General features: G+C 46.0%; 1 protein-coding gene across 3 annotated transcripts in view; it reads right to left on the bottom strand.

The window, feature by feature from the left end:
- Positions 1 to 19,861, bottom strand: part of HEPHL1 (hephaestin like 1) — a 118,303-nt gene that overhangs the window by 22,684 nt on the left and 75,758 nt on the right. The window lies entirely within an intron of this gene.

Here is a 19,861-nt window from a genome sequence, read left to right as displayed (position 1 = left end):
CTGGAGTGAGCCCATTGAGGCTTACATCTTGCCAACGTCTCTGAGGAAGCTCCGTAGTAGGTAGGTGATATGGAAGGGGGGAATTCAGCTGTTGTGACCTGCACTGGATGTGCCATGTTTGTCTTTCTTCCACAGGACAGAAGCGACTTTGTCTGTACAAAGTGCAAGCTGGTCTCCATATTGGAAGAAAAGATTGAAGGTCTGGAGCAACAGGTAACGACCCTGCGTTGTATACGAGAGACTGAGGATTTTCTGGACCAAACTCAGGATAGCCTTCTAGGGGCACAAAGCTCTAAAGATGTAGAGCAGGTTGCACAGAGGAGCCAAGAGGCCAGTGAAGAAGCTTGGCAACATGTGACCTCCAGAAGAGGTAAGCGGAATGTCCGGGTTCCAGTAACACAGACACAGGTAACTAACCGCTTTCATGTTCTCTCCACAGGTACCAATGCGGAGAGTGGACCAGATGATATGTCTGGGGGGAGAAAGCAGAAGGAGACTCCGCTGGTTGGGAGGCATGAGATGCGATGTCCTGAGGTTGGAGGTTCCACGACCACCACTCCCAAGAGGAGAAGGCGGGTGGTGGTGGTCGGGGACTCTCTCCTCCGGGGGACTGAGTCATCTATCTGCCGCCCTGACCGGGAAAACCGAGAAGTCTGCTGCTTGCCAGGGGCTAAGATTCGTGATGTGACGGAGAGACTGCCGAGACTCATCAAGCCCTCGGATCGCTACCCCTTCCTGCTTCTCCACGTGGGCACCAATGATACTGCCAAGAATGACCTTGAGCGGATCACTGCGGACTATGTGGCTCTGGGAAGAAGGATAAAGGAGTTGGAGGCGCAAGTGGTGTTCTCGTCCATCCTCCCCGTGGAAGGAAAAGGCCTGGGTAGGGACCGTCGAATCGTGGAGGTCAACGAATGGCTACGCAGGTGGTGTCGGAGAGAAGGCTTTGGATTCTTTGACCATGGGATGGTGTTCCATGAAGGAGGAGTGCTGGGCAGAGACGGGCTCCATCTTACGAAGAGAGGGAAGAACATCTTTGCCAGCAGGCTGGCTAACCTAGTGAGGAGGGCTTTAAACTAGGTTCACCGGGGGAAGGAGACCAAAGCCCTGAGGTAAGTGGGAAAGCGGGATACCGGGAGGAAGCACAGGCAGGAAGGTCTGTGAGGGGAGGGCTCCTGCCTCATACTGGGAATGAGGGGCGATCAACAGGTTATCTCAAGTGCTTATATACAAATGCACAAAGCCTTGGAAACAAGCAGGGAGAACTGGAGGTCCTGGTGATGTCAAGGAATTATGACGTGATTGGAATAACAGAGACTTGGTGGGATAACTCACATGACTGGAGTACAGTCATGGATGGTTATAAACTGTTCAGGAAGGACAGGCAGGGCAGAAAAGGTGGGGGAGTAGCACTGTATGTAAGGGAGCAGTATGACTGCTCAGAGCTCCGGTACGAAACTGTGGAAAAACCTGAGTGTCTCTGGATTAAGTTTAGAAGTGTGTGCAACAAGAGTGATGTCATGGTGGGAGTCTGCTATAGACCACCGGACCAGGGGGATGAGGTGGATGAGGCTTTCTTCCGGCAACTCACGGAAGCTACTAGATCGCATGCCCTGATTCTCATGGGTGACTTTAATTTTCCTGATATCTGCTGGGAGAGCAATACAGCGGTGCATAGACAATCCAGGAAGTTTTTGGAAAGCGTAGGGGACAATTTCCTGGTGCAAGTGCTAGGGGAGCCAACTAGGGGGAGCGCTTTTCTTGACCTGCTGCTCACAAACCGGGTAGAATTAGTGGGGGAAGCAAAAGTGGATGGGAATCTGGGAGGCAGTGACCATGAGTTGGTTGAGTTCAGGATCCTGACGCAGGGAAGAAAGGTAAGCAGCAGGATACGGACCCTGGACTTCAGGAAAGCAGACTTTGACTCCCTCAGGGAACAGATGGCCAGGATCCCCTGGGGGACTAACATGAAAGGGAAGGGAGTCCAGGAGAGCTGGCTGTATTTCAAGGAATCCCTGTTGAGGTTACAGGGACAAACCATCCCGATGACTCGAAAGAATAGTAAATATGGCAGGCGACCAGCTTGGCTTAATGGTGAAATCCTAGCGGATCTTAAACATAAAAAAGAAGCTTACAAGAAGTGGAAGCTTGGACATATGACCAGGGAAGAGTATAAAAATATTGCTCGGGCATGTAGGAAAGATATCAGGAGGGCCAAATCGCACCTGGAGCTGCAGCTAGCAAGAGATGTCAAGAGTAACAAGAAGGGTTTCTTCAGGTATGTTGGCAACAAGAAGAAAGCCAAGGAAAGTGTGGGCCCCTTACTGAATGAGGGAGGCAAGCTAGGGACAGAGGATGTGGAAAAAGCTAATGTACTCAATGCTTTTTTTGCCTCTGTTTTCACTAACAAGGTCAGCTCCCAGACTGCTGTGCTGGGCAACACAAAATGGGGAAGAGATGGCCAGCCCTCTGTAGAGATAGAGGTGGTTAGGGACTATTTAGAAAAGCTGGACGTGCACAAGTCCATGGGGCCGGACGAATTGCATCCGAGAGTGCTGAAGGAATTGGCGGCTGTGATTGCAGAGCCCTTGGCCATTATCTTTGAAAACTCGTGGCGAACGGGGGAAGTCCCGGATGACTGGAAAAAGGCTAATGTAGTGCCCATCTTTAAAAAAGGGAAGAAGGAGGATCCTGGGAACTACAGGCCGGTCAGCCTAACCTCAGTCCCTGGAAAAATCATGGAGCAGGTCCTCAAAGAATCAATCCTGAAGCACTTAGAGGAGAGGAAAGTGATCAGGAACAGTCAGCATGGATTCACCAAGGGAAGGTCATGCCTGACTAATCTAATCGCCTTTTATGATGAGATTACTGGTTCTGTGGATGAAGGGAAAGCAGTGGATGTATTGTTTCTTGACTTTAGCAAAGCTTTTGACACGGTCTCCCACAGCATTCTTGTCAGCAAGTTAAGGAAGTATGGGCTGGATGAATGCACTATAAGGTGGGTAGAAAGCTGGCTAGATTGTCGGGCTCAACGGGTAGTGATCAATGGCTCCATGTCTAGTTGGCAGCCGGTGTCAAGTGGAGTGCCCCAGGGGTCGGTCCTGGGGCCCGTTTTGTTCAATATCTTCATAAATGATCTGGAGGATGGTGTGGATTGCACTCTCAGCAAATTTGCGGATGATACCAAACTGGGAGGAGTGGTAGATACGCTGGAGGGGAGGGATAGGATACAGAAGGACCTAGACAAATTGGAGGATTGGGCCAAAAGAAATCTAATGAGGTTCAATAAGGATAAATGCAGGGTCCTGCACTTAGGATGGAAGAATCCAATGCACCGCTACAGACTAGGGACCGAATGGCTCGGCAGCAGTTCTGCGGAAAAGGACCTAGGGGTGACAGTGGACGAGAAGCTGGATATGAGTCAGCAGTGTGCCCTTGTTGCCAAGAAGGCCAATGGCATTTTGGGTTGTATAAGTAGGGGCATAGCGAGCAGATCGAGGGACGTGATCGTTCCCCTCTATTCGACACTGGTGAGGCCTCATCTGGAGTACTGTGTCCAGTTTTGGGCCCCACACTACAGGAAGGATGTGGATAAATTGGAAAGAGTACAACGAAGGGCAACGAAAATGATTAGGGGTCTAGAGCACATGACTTATGAGGAGAGGCTGAGGGAGCTGGGATTGTTTAGTCTGCAGAAGAGAAGAATGAGGGGGGATTTGATAGCTGCTTTCAACTACCTGAAAGGGGGTTTCAAAGAGGATGGATCTAGACTGTTCTCAATGGTAGCAGATGACAGAACGAGGAGTAATGGTCTCAAGTTGCAATGGGGGAGGTTTAGATTGGATATTAGGAAAAACTTTTTCACTAAGAGGGTGGTGAAACACTGGAATGCGTTACCTAGGGAGGTGGTAGAATCTCCTTCCTTAGAGGTTTTTAAGGTCAGGCTTGACAAAGCCCTAGCTGGGATGATTTAACTGGGACTTGGTCCTGCTTTGAGCAGGGGGTTGGACTAGATGACCTTCTGGGGTCCCTTCCAACCCTGATATTCTATGATTCTATGATTCTATGATTCTAAGTCAGACAGGATGCACTGAGAAACCCTGATGTGTTCTTCTTACTATGGACCCACTTCTTATGAGAACTTGGTAGTTTCAAGAACTAGGATAAAAAGGTCATTCAATGTACAAGGGAAGCCTGGAAAAAGACATGTAAACCGGTATGGGAACAGGAAACAAATAGGGCATTCAATCTGGTTTTGATGGCAGAGCAGAGAGAAGACTTTATATGAAGCAAGAGCAGTGCAGAGCCATAAAGGCAAGGATGAGAATCTTAAATTAGATGTGTCATGCAAATGGGAGCCAGTTTAGAGATGCAAATGTGGGAGAGGGGTTAGGTGATAAATGGATTGTCGCTTACACCTCACTATCCACATGTATCTCATTTTAGACACACATTGTTATGGAAGGGGATTACACTGTAATGGAAAAAGCTGAGTATTTAAGCATTTCTCCAACCAGTGGGCTGCATTTAGTCAATGGAGAATAGATAAGTATTTTCCAAATTAATGGCATTCCCATCCATTAAGTGTTTAAAACTCTGCCTTCAGAAGTACAGACAAGGTTCCATGTAAAGTGTGAAATCCCAGCCCTACTGAATGTAATGGGGCCAAGAGTTCACACAAGGTAAGTGGGAGCTTCAAATGTGATTCCAAAGACAAAATTTTGCTTTAAAGTAGATCTTTTGAAAAAATTGTTTTACTGCTCAACACAGGACATTCTACTGAGAGTGAGTTTTGATATGTATTGAATACTGGCACATATAGAGAGAAGAGCACAGCTTCATATTTATGAACTATGCAGCTGTGCTATTCTCTTCATGCTTTCTTGGTATAGACCTATTACTCGAATGGAAGACCAATGAATTAAGAAGCATGTTTTCCAAGGACTACGCTACTCGGCCAATCAACATGTGACCACCAAAAGTGTTAGTGCTGTGATAAAGTCAAAAGCTTTAGTGCCGATGATGACGGATGCAAGACTGAACACTACAACCTATCCTGAAGGACAATCCCTCACTCTCACAGACCTTGGGAGACAGGCCAGTCCTCACTTACAGATAGCCCCCCAACCTAAAGCAAATACTCACCAGCAACTACACACCACAAAACAAAAACAACAACCCAGGAACCAAACCCTGCAACAAACCCCGGTGCCAACTCTGTCTACATATCTATTCAAGGGACACCAACATAGGACCTAATCACATCAGTCACACCATCAGGGGCTCATCCACCTGCACATCTACCAATGTGATATATGCCATCATGTGCCAGCAATGCCCCTCTGCCATGTACATTGGCCAAACTGGACAGTCTCTACGCAAAAAAATAAATGGACACAAATCTGACATTAGGAATCATAACATTCAAAAACCAAAAAGAAAAGGAGCACTTGTGGCACCTTAGAGACTAACAAATTTATTAGAGCATAAGCTTTCGTGAGCTACAGCTCACTTCATCCGATGAAGTGAGCTGTAGCTCACGAAAGCTTATGCTCTAATAAATTTGTTAGTCTCTAAGGTGCCACAAGTACTCCTTTTCTTTTTGCGAATACAGACTAACACGGCTGCTACTCTGAAACCATTCAAAAACCAGTAGGAGAACACTTCAATCTCTCTGGTCACTCAATAACAGACCTAAAAGTGGCAATTCTTCAACAAAAAAACTTCAAAAACAACTCCAACGTGAAACTGCAGAACTGGAATTAATATGCAAACTGGACACCATCAGATTAGGCCTGAATAAAGACAAGGAGTGGTTGGGTCATTACAAAATCTAAACCCAATTTCCCCAATACTAATTTCCCCCTACTGTTACTCACACCTTCTTGTCAACTGTCTGAAATGGGCCACTCTCATTACCACTTCAAAAGTTATTTTTCCCTCTCTTGGTATCCTGCCTGTTAAATGAATTGTCTTGTTAGACTGACCTTGCACTTGGTAAGGCAACTCCTTTCATGTATTTATACCTGCTCCTGTATTTTCCACTCCATGTATCTGATGAAGTGGGTTCTAGCCTACAAAAGCTTATGCCCAAATAAATTGGTTAGCCCCTAAGGTGCCATAAGGACTCCTCGCTGTTTCAGTTAAAGAACTGTCTTAAAGATCCAGCTAAAGATCAGCTGGGTGGTACTCAATCTACAAGGAGGCTATGTCTCTTTGGGGTCTGCCTGGATGATAATATTTATGAGATGCTACTGTTCTACGACTATCAAAATTCAGTACAATCATTAAAACTAAGTATTTATCAACTTTTAACATAACCAAGAAGTGTTATTAAATGGCTAAAAATGGGAAAAGTTAAAAATTCCTCTTAATTCTATGAAAAACCTGCCCCAATAGTCACGTTTCTCTGGTCAGTCCTCCATGATGAGTGAAGACGGCATTTCACTGCAAAACTTTGACTTTATAGTTCAGATAAGTAAAAAGAAAATCTTGAAATGGTTGGAATATCAAATGTTACAACAGCTCCAGTCTAAAATGTTTCTCTAGACCAGCGATGGGCAAACTTTTTGGCCTGAGGGCCATATCTGGCTATGGAAATTGTATGACGGGCCATGAATGCTCACGAAATTGGGTTTGGAGGCTCCGGCTAGAGGTTCCGGGCTCTGGGGTGGGGCCAGAAATGAGGAGTTCAGGGAGTGGGAGGGAGCTCTGGGATGGGGTAGGGGGTTGGGTGCGAGTGGGGGGGTGAGGGTTCTGGCTGGGGGGTGCAGGCTCGAGGGTGCAGAGGGTAGGACCGAGGGGTTTGGAGAGCGGGAGGATGATCAGGGCTGGGGCAGGAGGTTGGGGTGCTGGAGGGAGTCAGGGGTGCAGGCTGCGGGCAACGCTTACCTCAAGCAGCTCCCAGAAGCAGCGGCATGTCCTCCCTCTGGCTCCTACGCAGAGGCATGGCCAGGCGGTTCTGTGCCCTCTCCCGTCTGCAGGCGCCGCCCCTGCAGCTCCCATTGGCCATGGTTGCCGACCAATGGGGAGCTGCGGGGGCGGTGTGCGGAAACCCGTGGCTACCCCTATGCATAGGAGCCAGAAGGGGGACATGCTACTGCTTCCAGGAGCCACAGCACATGTGGAATGGGGCAAGCCCTGGAACCTGCTCCCCGGCGGGAGCTTGAGGGCCGGATTAAAAGGTCCGAAGGGCTGGATGAGACCCCCAGGCTATAGTTTGCCCACACCTGCTCTAGATAGATAAATCATCATGATGCTGTTCGTATTCCTAAAGACACAGACCAGTCAGTAATTCTTCTTTGTTTTCTCAGTGTAAAAGTCTAGGGCATTCTTTTTCAGAATACACTGACCCTACTGTACTGCCTGTAAGATATACCAACCATATCCATTAACACATGTATTGTGAAAGTCAGATTCACCAGTAGTGTTTACAGTGCTTTTTCAGCATTCACGGTAGGCAACTGCATAAGTACATGCACATTAGCCCACTGATGTCAAATTTAATTACAGCCTCTGGCCTTCTCAGAAATCACAAGATCGATTTTAACAAGAAAAAGTTGTGGCTTCATTAATGGCCTCCTTGTTTGCTAAGACACCAGATGTGTGTGACTGTAGGAAAAACAGCCTAACCAAGTCCAGAGACTCAATTGTTTCTTAGTGCATGTCTAATGGCTTGGTCCTAGAAATGCTCTTCCCCCTTCTCTAGGGCTTGAGTCTGATCTTTGTTTAGAAGTGTGAATAACTTGGATAAAAAAAACAGGGGCATATTTAGACACCATGGGCTAGATTATGCTTAAAGAAATAATTCTGCAATAGAAAGGATGAAGAAATGCACTGCCCTACCAAGAGAACCTGAAGGCATTTATTCTGGCACAGTGCCTCCAGGGACATCAGAGACTCATGGGTGATAGCAGCCACTGCTACACCTTCTTGCATGGTACACACTGTGCCATTTAGTCCCTCCCCACATGCAGGATCAGCTCTGCCATCAGCCTGCCTCTTGGAGAGCGTTACATCCTGAGCACAATGACTGGCATCTGGTCCCTCTGAAGGGTACAATGTGGGACAAGGCTTCATTCACGTTCACCCACATGCCCCAAATCCTTGTCCAGCCCTAGGGGCAAGGAACAATCTGGCCCTATAAGAGCAACACAATTTAGCACTCATCATAGTGATGGGCATGGTACAAGAATGTAAACAGGAGAGAAAGGAACTAACTGTGTTGTACTCTATTGGTTTTGATAGCTGAGTGTGTGTGTGGATTTGCCTGTGGATAGGTACATTTCCTCCCATCATGGCTACCAAGCAAATATAATCAGGGTTTTACCCACATCTACAGCAAGATCGTATATGGGTTATTACCATTATTTTGTCTACCTTTTCATGTGCCTCTTTCTGCGTGTCCAGAAAAGGTTTCCAAGGTATTTCTTGTTATACATATTTCTTTTATATTATAAAGATCACAATATTAATTGTGACTAGTATTATATGAGCCAGATACAACCATTGACTGAAACTTTAAAGCCTCAGCTCCCAAGCACTGCGTATGCAGCTCAAGGTAGAAATTTTTCCTCCTCTCTCTATCCTATTGCTTATTTTGCTTATATTCTTTCCACTTACCAACTCCCACAAAAAGCCATGGTTAATTACTGTATTTTAAACATTCTGCTCACGGGGATAACTTCATGGGAAACGCTTTCTTTCCATGAGGGCATCAGGGGATCAGCAGCTGGGCTTTAAATTCATGTGTGTGTGGTAAGCGTCCTCCCTCCGCCTTGCCTTTCCTTTCCCCTACCATCTTCAAGTGTTACTACTGAAGTGGCTTTTCTATATCAGCACAGAGGCCAACTACTGAGCTGCAAAAGGTGGGCAACGGTTAAGCTTATCCCTTAGCAGCAGCACCCTTTCTCCTTCCCGCTCACATCGCTGCAGGCCAGCGTGGAGTGAAGGATAGATGGGAGGTCATTTTCCACTGTCTACCCAGCAAAGTTTGAATGGGATGCATCTGAGTCTTCACTTGACAAGTTCACTACTCAGAAGAGCTGAATCAGCACAGGGATGAGATGTTCTCATACCATTCTCTCCCCTGCATTCCATGTAAAACTCACTGACCAAAGCACTGTTCAGGGCTGATTAACTGAAGGCACCATTCAGCAAAAGCTCAACTGGCCACCTTCAGACTGGGAGTCTTCTGCTTTGAGGATATGGAATCTATGAGGGCACTTGGTGTGGAGGGCAATTCCTATGACTGCAGTCTGCAGAACACTCCTACTTCTTTGAAAAGTAAAAGTTTTCGTGAGCTACAGCTCACTTCACGAAAGCTTATGCTCAAATAAATTTGTTAGTCTCAAAGGTGCCACAAGTACTCCTTTTCTTTTTTGCGAATACAGACTAACACGGCTGCTACTCTGAAACCTGTTCTTTGAAAAGCAATTCCTATACCCTCCTGTTCAGCTATTTTCATGTTCAGACTCATCACTGGCACTGCTTTCACAGCTAGCCTTTCTATCTATTTTAAATAAATAATAATATTTTATAAATATATAAAATATTATATATAATATATATATTATTATATATATTATATATATTTAATAAATAATAATATTTTAAATAAATCACCTTTCTATCTATTTTAAATATTCTATTACTCTTCTTCAGAACTGAAATAGGATTGAACCATTGTCTCCCATTTTGGCAGCATTTAATTTTTAAACAATCCAATACAGTCACACAAGGAAAAGTTTGAATCCAGTACTAGTTTTCCTATATGAGTGCTCACAGAATTATGTTCCTTCAGAGAAATTCAATATCAAAATAGTTCAGATCATTCAAGTAAGTAACATTTGGTTATTTAAGCAATAAGACTTGTGACAACTGTTCAATACTAATACACCAACAGGTTATGATACCATGAAGTATCACCACATTAGAGAGCCCTAAAATGGTTAATTTAAAACCAGAATTCTTCCATTCAGAAAATCAAAAGCCATGTATTTCCTTTGTATTCTTAGAATTCCAAGGATCAATAATATCACCTGGGCATAGAATGTTGGTAATCAAGCTAATGTTGTTTTGTCAGTGTAGTTTTATAATTTCAATTATTATCTATTCAAATTATTTTCACATTCAGGGATGTATTTTATATACATTTGTGTGCTTGGGGCCAAATCACTTTTCCACTGAAGTAGATGGCCTTTGATGAGTAGATGCCATTGATTTCATAGAATCATAGAATATCAATGTTGGAAGGGATCTCAGGTCATCTAGTCCAACCCTCTGCTCAAAGCAGGACAAATCCCCAACTAAATCATCCCAGTCAGGGCTTTGTCAAGCCTAACCTTAAAAACCTCTAAGAAAGGAGATTCCACCACCTCCCTAGGTAACCCATTCTAGTGCTTCACCTCCTGGTGAAAAAGTTTTTCCTAATATCCAACCTAAACCTCCCCCACTGCAACTTGAGACCATTACTCCTCGTTCTGTTATCTGCTACAACTGAGAACAGTCTAGATCCATCCTCTTTGGAACCCCCTTTCAGGTAGTTGAAAGCAGCTATCAAAACCCGCCTCATTCTTCTCTTCTGCGGACTAAATCATCCCAGTTCCCTCAGCCTCTCCTCATAAATCATGTGCTCCAGTCCCCTTATCATTTTTGTTGTCCTCTGCTGGACGTTTTCCAATTTTTCCACATCCTTCTTGTAGGGTGGGGCCCAAAACTGGACACGGTACTCCACATGAGGCCTCACCAATGCCGAATAGAGGGGAATGATCATGTACCTCAATCTATTGCAAAGCTCCTACTTATACAGCCCAAAATGCCATTAGCCTTCTTGGCAACAAGGGCACGCTGTTGACTCATATCCAGCTTCTCATCCACTGAAACCCCTAGGTCCTTTTCCACAGAATTGCTGCCTAGCCACTCGGTCCCTAGTCTGTAGAAGTGCATGGGATTCTTCCGTCCTAAATGCAGGACTCTGCCCTTGTCCTTGTGAACCTCATCAGATTTTTTTTGGCCCAATCCTCTAATTTGTCTTGGTCCCTCTGTATCCTATCCTTACCCTCCAGTGTATCTACCACTCCTCCCAGTTTAGTGTCATCTGCAAACTTGCTGAGGGTGCAATCCACGTCATCCTCCAGATCATTAATGAAGACAGTGAGCAAAACCAGGACCGACCCTTGGGGCACTCCACTTGATACCGGTTGCCACTAGACATGGAGCCATTGATCACTACCCACTGCGCCCAACAATCTAGCCAGCTTTCTATCCACCTTATAGTCCATTCATCCAGCCCATACTTCTTTAATTTGCTGGCAAGAATACTGTAGGAGACCGTATCAAAAGCTTTGCTAAAGTCAAGGAATAATATGTCCACTGCTTTTCCTTCATCCACAGAGCCAGTTATCTCATCATAGATGGCAATTAGGTTAGTCAGGCATGACTTAGAATCATAGAATAGAATATCAGGGTTGGAAGGGATCTTAGGAGGTCACCTAGTCCAATCCCCTGCTCAAAGCAGGACCAATCCCCAATTATTTTTTTTCTTGCCCTTGGTGAATCCATGCTGACTTTTCCTGATCACTTTCCTCTCCTCTAAGTGCTTCAGAATTGATTCCTTGAGGACCTGCTCCATGATGTTTTCAGGGACTGAGGTGAGGCTGACTGGCCTGTAGTTCCCAGGATCCTCCTACTTCCCTTTTTTAAAGGTTGGCACTACATTAGCCTTTTACCAGTCATCTGGGACCTCCCCCAATCACCATGATTTCAGCGGGACCAGCCATTGTGGGACCACTCTCTCCAGCAATCATCCTGTGCAACTGTTTTGCGCACTGGGGTTCTCTGCATGGAAGGAATGAAGAAAAGGAATTCTTCCCCAGAGACTGCAGACCGGGCGGGGGGGGGAGGGAAATCGATCTGCAGCCAATACTCCACCCTAATGACTGACGTAGACTCCACCATCCTAAAGTTCTTCCTACAGGAGAAGAGGAGCAGGAGGATCTATGTAGTGGCAAATCCTCCAGCCCACCCTACCCCACCTATACGCAACCCCTATGCAATCTCCTGAAAGGAGTCCCCCCTTGAAATAGGAGAGGAGCAGTATGTCACTCAAAGTGTTTAAAACCAGGGAAAGCATGAATAAATGGATATCAGGAACAGGTACATCTCTCTTCAATCTGTGACTGGTAAGAAAACTTTGCCTCATCCTATCAGACTCAGACCTAGTCATGGTGACTTTAACTCATGTGTTCATGACTTCTTGATTATTGTAACTCATTATACTTAGGAATGAAGCCACACAGAGTTGAAGAGCTGCAACTGGAACAAAGTATGGCAGTCCACCTGCTAGGCAACACAAGTGAGCACCATGAGTACATCCCCCAATACTTCAATTTCTGCAGAGGCTCTCCATTGAATTCAAAGTCTAATTCAGGCTTTCATTGATTACAGATTGAGTTGTGGTTGCTCAACACTTCTGAAATTTAGGCTCAAGGAGTCTAAAGCTGGGGACCCAGAACTGAGGCACTCACTGATACATGCCACTTTTGGAATAAACTTTTTTTCTGATGCAGTTTCTTAATCTGCAGAGGTGGGTAATAATACTTAAGCACACTCTGCCATGCATTTTGTAACCAAAAACTACATACTTTTAAAACTGTAAGTTAATGTTATCCTTAGGACTTGGAAAGCCCCTCAGTCATTTCCTGGAAATTAAAAGAATCTGCTGTTAAAATAGCAAGAATGAAGAAGCAGAAAATTATCACTTAAAGATTCTTGAAAAGGAGGTTCAAAAATATGGACCCACGAAGCGTGTTTGTGAGCTGTCTTGTTCTGACATGGATCTGTCCATTACAAACTTCAAATAAATAATACATAAAATTTTCTTAGAATGCAGGTTCCATAATTCTGGGAAATCTGTGAGATAATCAAAAAACTTTGCCTTTGTAATGCAGGAGCCAGATTAATATTCTCAAATAATACCATTTCTTCAGAAAATACTGACTCCAGTGGGAAATTTGACCTGAATTTACTAAATACACTGTTCACTGACACTAGGTCATCTCTACACTACTGGTGCTACACATGGGCAGCGGGTGAACCCCCGCTTTGGGGAGGCTAGCCTGCTGGCCATGCCCCTTCTGCCCGAAGCTCCCCCCCCATAACAGGAGGAGCCCTGAGGGCCTCACCTGGTACTGAGGAGCCCATCCCAGCCACACTGCTGCCCCCCCGAGCCGAGCTGCCACTTACCCCCTCCCCCGCAGCTGCTGGCATCCTTGAGCTTCCGGGCGAAGCTGCTCCCCGGGACGGCCCGAGGGCCTGGCCCCGCCAAGCTCTGGTCTGAGCCGCTGGCCCCCATGAGCTGGGATGCTGGGCTGAGCCTCCAGCCCTGCCAGGCCGAACCATCCCCCTATCCTCCATGAACTGATCTAGTTCTTCTTTGAACCCCGTTATAATCTTCACCTTTGCAACATCCTCTGGCAAAGAGTTCTACAGGTTGACTGTGCGTTGTGTGAAGAAATATTTCCTTTTGTTTGTTTTAAACTTGCTGCCTATTAATTTCATTTGGTGACCTGTAGTTTTAAAAATAGATAGAATAGCTAGTCCTTTCGCCACTAAAGCCTAGAATGACTTTCTGGAAGGCTCAGGCTTATGGACCACTTAGGACAGTATAGTGAATAAAGCCTAGGGGCAGAGTGCTTAGTACCGTGAGTGGCTCCATGACTTTCAGTGGGACTACTCACAGAAGTAAAGTTACTCACATGTGCATTTGTAGGATCAGGCCTTCAACTATTACCAGTAACTGAGCACAGGTTTGTCCAATTAACAGCTTTGCTTAAGACCAGATTGCAACTTGCCCTTGTGGGGGGATGTTGATGAAGACACAAAACCTTTTCCCAATGAAGCCCTGCCAATGGCCAGCCACAGTCGCTGCATTTGAGGGACCACAGAGACCGATCCCTCTGTGCACACCCCAGGAAGAGAAATCTCCTCAAAGGAAGAGAAGGAGGAAGGACTAGAGCAGACTAAGCACAGGATTAGGGGTAGCATGCTTATCTGGAAGTTCAGGGATGGATTGTGTCTCCCCATGGTGAAATCCCTTGCTGAGCTCCCATCGGGGTATTTCAGCTCTATGTATCTACTCAAGACTGAGTTATAAAGGCACAATATAGCCCGTCATAGCCAAGTATTGTAAATTAATAGATTAGTATCTGTTGCCCTTTCATCAATCTGAGGAACATTTCATTCAATGAGAAGAGTAACATGGGGCCTGTAGAAATCAATAGCGGAGAGTGTGTTGTTAAAAAAAAGGTGGCAGTTACTTCAGTGTACTGCGCTACTAAAATCTTGTTTAGAAGAATATTACATTAATGACAGACAAAGAAAGTAAGGAGAGTCACAGATTAGGATGAAACATAAAAGAGAGATGATGGTCCAGTGGTTAAGATGCTAGCATGGGACTTGGGAGACCCAGCTTCTGTCTTCCATCACAGACCTTGGTCAAGCCACTTAAGGCCCAGATCCTCAAAGGTAAATAAGCACCTAACTACCATTGATTTTAATGGAAGTTAAGTGCTTAAATACCTTTGAGGATCTGGGCCTTAGGGAACTGATGCACAGAGAGGCTATCTGTAAAATGGGGATATTAGCACTTCCCTGCCTCAGAGGAGAGTTGTGAGGATAAATATGTTAAAGATTGTGGAGAAAGTCCAGAGACGAGCAACAACGATTAAAGGTCTAGAAAACATGACGTATGAAGGAAGATTGAAAAAATTGGGTTTGTTTAGTCTGGAGAAGGGAAGACTGAGAGGGGACATAACAACAGTTTTCAAGTACATAAAACATTGTTACAAGGAGAAGGGAGAAGAATAATTGTTCTTAACCTCTGAGGATAGGACAAGAAGCAATGGGCTTAAATTGCAGCAAGGGCGGTTTAGGTTGGACATTAGGAGTAGAGAGATTATTTTATCTCTGTATTTGGCACTGGTGCAACCACTGCTGGAATACTGTGTCCAATTCCTAACTGTCAGAGTGATTAAGCACTGGAATAAATTGCCTAGGGATATTGTGGAATCTCCATCATTGGGGATTTTTAAGAGCAGGTTGGACAAACATCTGTCAGGGATGGTATAGATAATACTCAGTCCTGCCCTGAGTGCAGGGGACTGGACTAGATGACCTCTTGAGGTCCCTTCCAGTTCTACGATTCTATGATTGTGAGGTGCACAGATACCAAAGTAATGAAGGTCATAAGAATACCCATGACAGTTTACCAAAGTCCAACAGGGAACATTAATAAGGCTGTAAATCTAATTTACAATATTTTTTCCAAGTGTGAGCACAATGAAGTGTTATATTAGAATTAAACAGAAAGAAAACAAAGGAGCAGAGATTACAACCTATCTAGATTGTCATTTACTGAATCAGACATAGGCGCACATTCAAGTGTCTGAGATATGCGCAAATATTAGATAATCTTTCTTCAACAGTGTAATAAAGTCCCATGTCTGCTTCTGCCAGTGTGTAAATTGTGGGCCATCTCCAGGCATCATTATATGCATGGAATGACTATTGAATTCAATGAGAATTTTTCATGTGAATTTATGTATCTAGTTCAGCAATTATAAAGCCAGAAGGGAGCCTGTAATCACCTGGTCTCACCTCCTGTATAGCACAGAAATGGAACATCTAATCTTGATTTAAAAATTGTCAGTAATGGAGAATCCACTACAACCCTTAGTATACTGTTCCAATGGTTAATTACTCTGACCATTAAAAGGTACGCCTTATATCCTGTCTGAATTTGTCTAGCTTCAACTTCCAGCCTTTGGATCACGCTCTATCTTTCTCTGCTAGATTGAAGTGCCCGTTATTAACTATTTGTTCCCCATGTAGATACTTACAGTCTATAACCAAGTCACTTCTTAACCTTCTTTTTGTTAAGCTAAATAGATTGAGGTCCTGGAGTCTACCACTATAAGACATGTTTTATAATCCTTTAATCAGTCTTGTGACTCTTCTCTGAACACTCGCCATTTTATCACACTAGAATTGGACACAGTATTCCAGCAGTGGTTGCATCAGTGCCAAATACAGAGATAAAATAACCTTTCTACTCCTGCTTGAGCTTCCCCTCTTTAGGCATCCCAGAATTGCATTAGCTCTTTTGGTCACACCATCACATGTTCAGCTGATTATCCACCACAATCCCCAAATCTCTGTCAGAATCACTTTACTGCTTCCCTTTTGTAACCATATGGAACCTTCAGCCCTTCCGAGTGACAAAAACTTATCCGTCTAGGAAGTGGAAAACTAAGTATTTTGATGGAACAATGCAAAGGCTGACAAGCCAAAAATTTCACTATGACATTTCTATCAGCATTTTCTGAAGCCTGAAGGGCAGTGCACTTGTAGTCATCCACACCTATTTACATCAAAGCCGAACTATTAGTTTTCATTATTCAGAGGCATTCCTCTCCCATGCTCCCTGGAGAGCCTCACATCTCGGTGCAGTCAGTAACAAAGAAACTGCCCCGTTTCCTATTGTGATACAGAGATGTTTTAGTTTCTCTCTCCCCCGGTTATTTCCTTAGGAAGGGGGCTTTAATTTTACACAGCACGTGTTTACTCTGACCAGCGAAACTCTGGCGCTGGATACAATTTGTATGAAATAAACTCGGTTCTTAATTATTGTGCGTTAGGCATCACCAGCGCCTGCAGTACGCCAGGAAAGACGAACTGACGGAATGGCATTATTATTATTCCCCAAAGCCCACGGACGGGTTCCTAATATGGAGATAAAACCAGATCTGTTGCAGACCGGGAGAAAGGCCAGCGGCTTGGTGCGGAATCCCAGGTCAGCAGGACCATCGGACCCAGCATAACCCAGAGCGGTCAACACACGCGCGCGGTTTCCGAAGGGCCAAGCGAGCTCCCGCAGCCTCGACAACGCAGCGGGGGCTCCTCCGCCCGCCGGCTCCGCGGGGCGAGGCGTGCGCGGGCCGGGAAGCCGCGGCGGGGCTGCGAGCGCCGCCGCCCGCCCGCCCGCCCGGGACGCTGGCAGGGGCGCCAGGCTGCGGGGGCCCGCCCGGCCGGGGGCGCGGTTACCTATGGAGATCTCCTGCGCGAAGGCCAGCGAGATGAGCAGCAGCGGCAGCCCCACGGCGAGGCAGGTGACCAGCTTGTCCAGCGCCAGCTCCAGCCGCAGCCCCTTGTACTTGGGCTCGGCGGGCTCCTTCAGCAGGAAGTCGGAGAAGACGTACTCGGTGGCGAGGTGGGCGATGGCCATGGCGAGCACGGGCCGGGGCCGGGGCCGGGGCCGGACAGGGGGCGCCCTCCGCACCCCGCGGGCCTGGGAGCGCCCGGCACGCAGCCGGCCCCGCTCCTTTCGCTTTGCTTCCTGCTCGCGCCTGCCCCCCGGCGGCCCGGCTCCCGCTCTTCGCCCGGCTCGCGTCCCCCCCCGCCGGCGCGCTCGGGTCCCGGGGCCTTGCGCCGCCGCCGGCCCAGGGCGGGAAGGAGGCGGGGCCGGGTTCAGCCCCGCGCGGGGCCCTCAGAAAGGGGGGCGTGGCAGGATTGGACCCCGCTGGCTGGGCGCGGGGGTAGGGGCGGTGGCAGGATTGGGCCCCCCCCCCCGTCCCCAGGAGCGGCCCGGGCAACATCTGGTCCATACCCTAGAACCGCCCCCGTGGCCCTAACTTAGGAGCTTCTGGGTTGATGGTGTGGGTGCCCCAAACCCCATCCCTCCACCCAAACAGTCTTGTGAATCTTCCTCCTTGCGGTGATGGGGATGAGGGTCTCCCTGCCTGTCCCATCTTGTAGAAAGATGCAGTAGGGGAGGCCAATGGGCCTGATGCTCCAGTTACAATGGCTTTAAGCCAAGGTAGTTTCCACTGGTGTTGGTGAAGTTATTCCTGGTTTATAGCAGTGGGAGCGGAGAAGCAAGCCAGAGATCTCATGGGGGGGGGGGGGGAAAGGGGGAGATGAGAGTAGAGGGCTGAGAGCCAGATTAATTCTCCACAGATAAATTGTGGCAGCCCCCACTGAATTTAGGCTAAAAGGTGCTGAGCCTCGGCCCCTCTACACTTGGCAGTTCATAGCCCCAGCACCTCTGGGCGTGCTGCATCAGTTATGAATGTAAAAAAAATTACTTGAGCCCCAGCACCTCTGTCCTTACAAATTAAACCCTGGGTTACTCCCAGTGCTTCGTACAAGTTGCATCCTGTATTTGTACTGCCACCTGGCTACGCTCCAGCCTTTAATACCCAATAGAAAGTATGTGGAATGGCAACTAGCTATGACTGAATGTTAATATCTTATTTGTACAGGGAGAGAAAAGAAAATTCTCCCATCTCAACCATCTGGTCTCTGGCTTCAAAGGTCCACTAACTTTCTGTGGGAATTTTTGTTTTTGGATTGAATCTAGTGAACTCCTTTCCCTGGTGTTTATGGGATAACTCCTGCCTTCTCCACAGCCAGAGGGCCCAGGAGGCAATGGAACCAGACTGCATGTGTTACCGGTTCATTGATTTTTAAGGGGCAACCCACTTTCACATAATAAGAATCTCAGAAATTAATGATGAAAATGACCAAGATGTCAAGTGCTCTGGCATGCAGAACCTCATTCACTTCAACTGAAGTTCCACACACAGAATGTTTATGGGATCAAGATCCTAACAAGACAGCTAACCCACCCTCCTTGTCAGTGTAGGATTGTAGCGTCCACTACAAGGCCGGGATGGTATCTATCTCTGCTTTTGTTTGGAAAGAGCCTAGCACATTTTGGGCATTACCACAAGCTAAACAATGAATAGGTAAATAAATATTCTCCAGTTCAGCTATAAATGATTTGGTGAGAGGGGCTTCTTTCTAGAGAGATTAGTCTACAGTCTGACAGAATTTAGCATTAAGACATTTTCCTGATATACAGCCTAAAATTTGAAGGTACAGGGAGACATACTGTCCTTGAGGGCTTGTTTGGGATTTGCATCTGAAGTAAGAATGCTATGCTATGCTATTCCAACAAAGCTCCTGGAGAAGACTGGAGCAATCAGCCCCATATTGCTAGGTGCAGTACACACATGCAATAAAAAGTCAGACTCTGCCACTAAAAGCTTACACTCTTAGCATATGGTGAGAGAAAAAATAAGCATGGAGAGAAAGGGGGGGGAAGGACAAGGTAACAGTGAAACTATAATGTTTGGTACACTAACAGCATGAACCTTTGCAATGATGTTGAAGACATTTTGGAATACCTCATCTCTGTTCCACCACAACCACCCAATTCAAATAAAAAAGTTTCTGTATTAAAGAAGCTGTCAGAAGGTTCATACAAATGGTCATTGTTTTATTATTAATACATTAAAGTTTTAAACCTTATATAAAAGGCTAAATTATACCATTCAGATATTTTATTATTCTGTTTTAAACAGCAAACACATATATGGAAAACAGAAATAAAAATACCAAAATAATGTTGATTTATTTATGGTGCATGATGGGTGAAAGCCTTAACTCTATTTGTATATAGTACGCAAGAATTCTGGACACATGAATAGTATTTAACAAAGAACAAGAGACCTCAATGCTAGTGGTTACAGAGTGGGGAAAAAACCTAGTGTTTAGAATGTCTGTGGTTCCCTGAATGGTATTAGGTTTAGCCAGCTAATACCCTTATAAAGGAAGCTTTAAAAGTAATGATCGAAGGAGTGTTTGTGGTACAATGTACAGTAAAAGCTGTTTTATCCGGCACTTCACCAACTGGAAAGTTCTATAAACCAGCATTTCTGATCCTCACTGAAATTCTGGTTTATAGTCCGGTTGGCGTGGAGACGGCAGGAGATTGAGGCGCAGGAGGGGGTGTGGAGTG

Source organism: Dermochelys coriacea, chromosome 1 (genome assembly GCF_009764565.3).
Source record: "Dermochelys coriacea isolate rDerCor1 chromosome 1, rDerCor1.pri.v4, whole genome shotgun sequence".
NCBI lineage: Eukaryota > Metazoa > Chordata > Testudines > Dermochelyidae > Dermochelys > Dermochelys coriacea.
The sequence above is the reverse complement of the archived record's forward strand: the minus strand, read 5'-3'. Positions and strand labels throughout refer to the sequence as shown.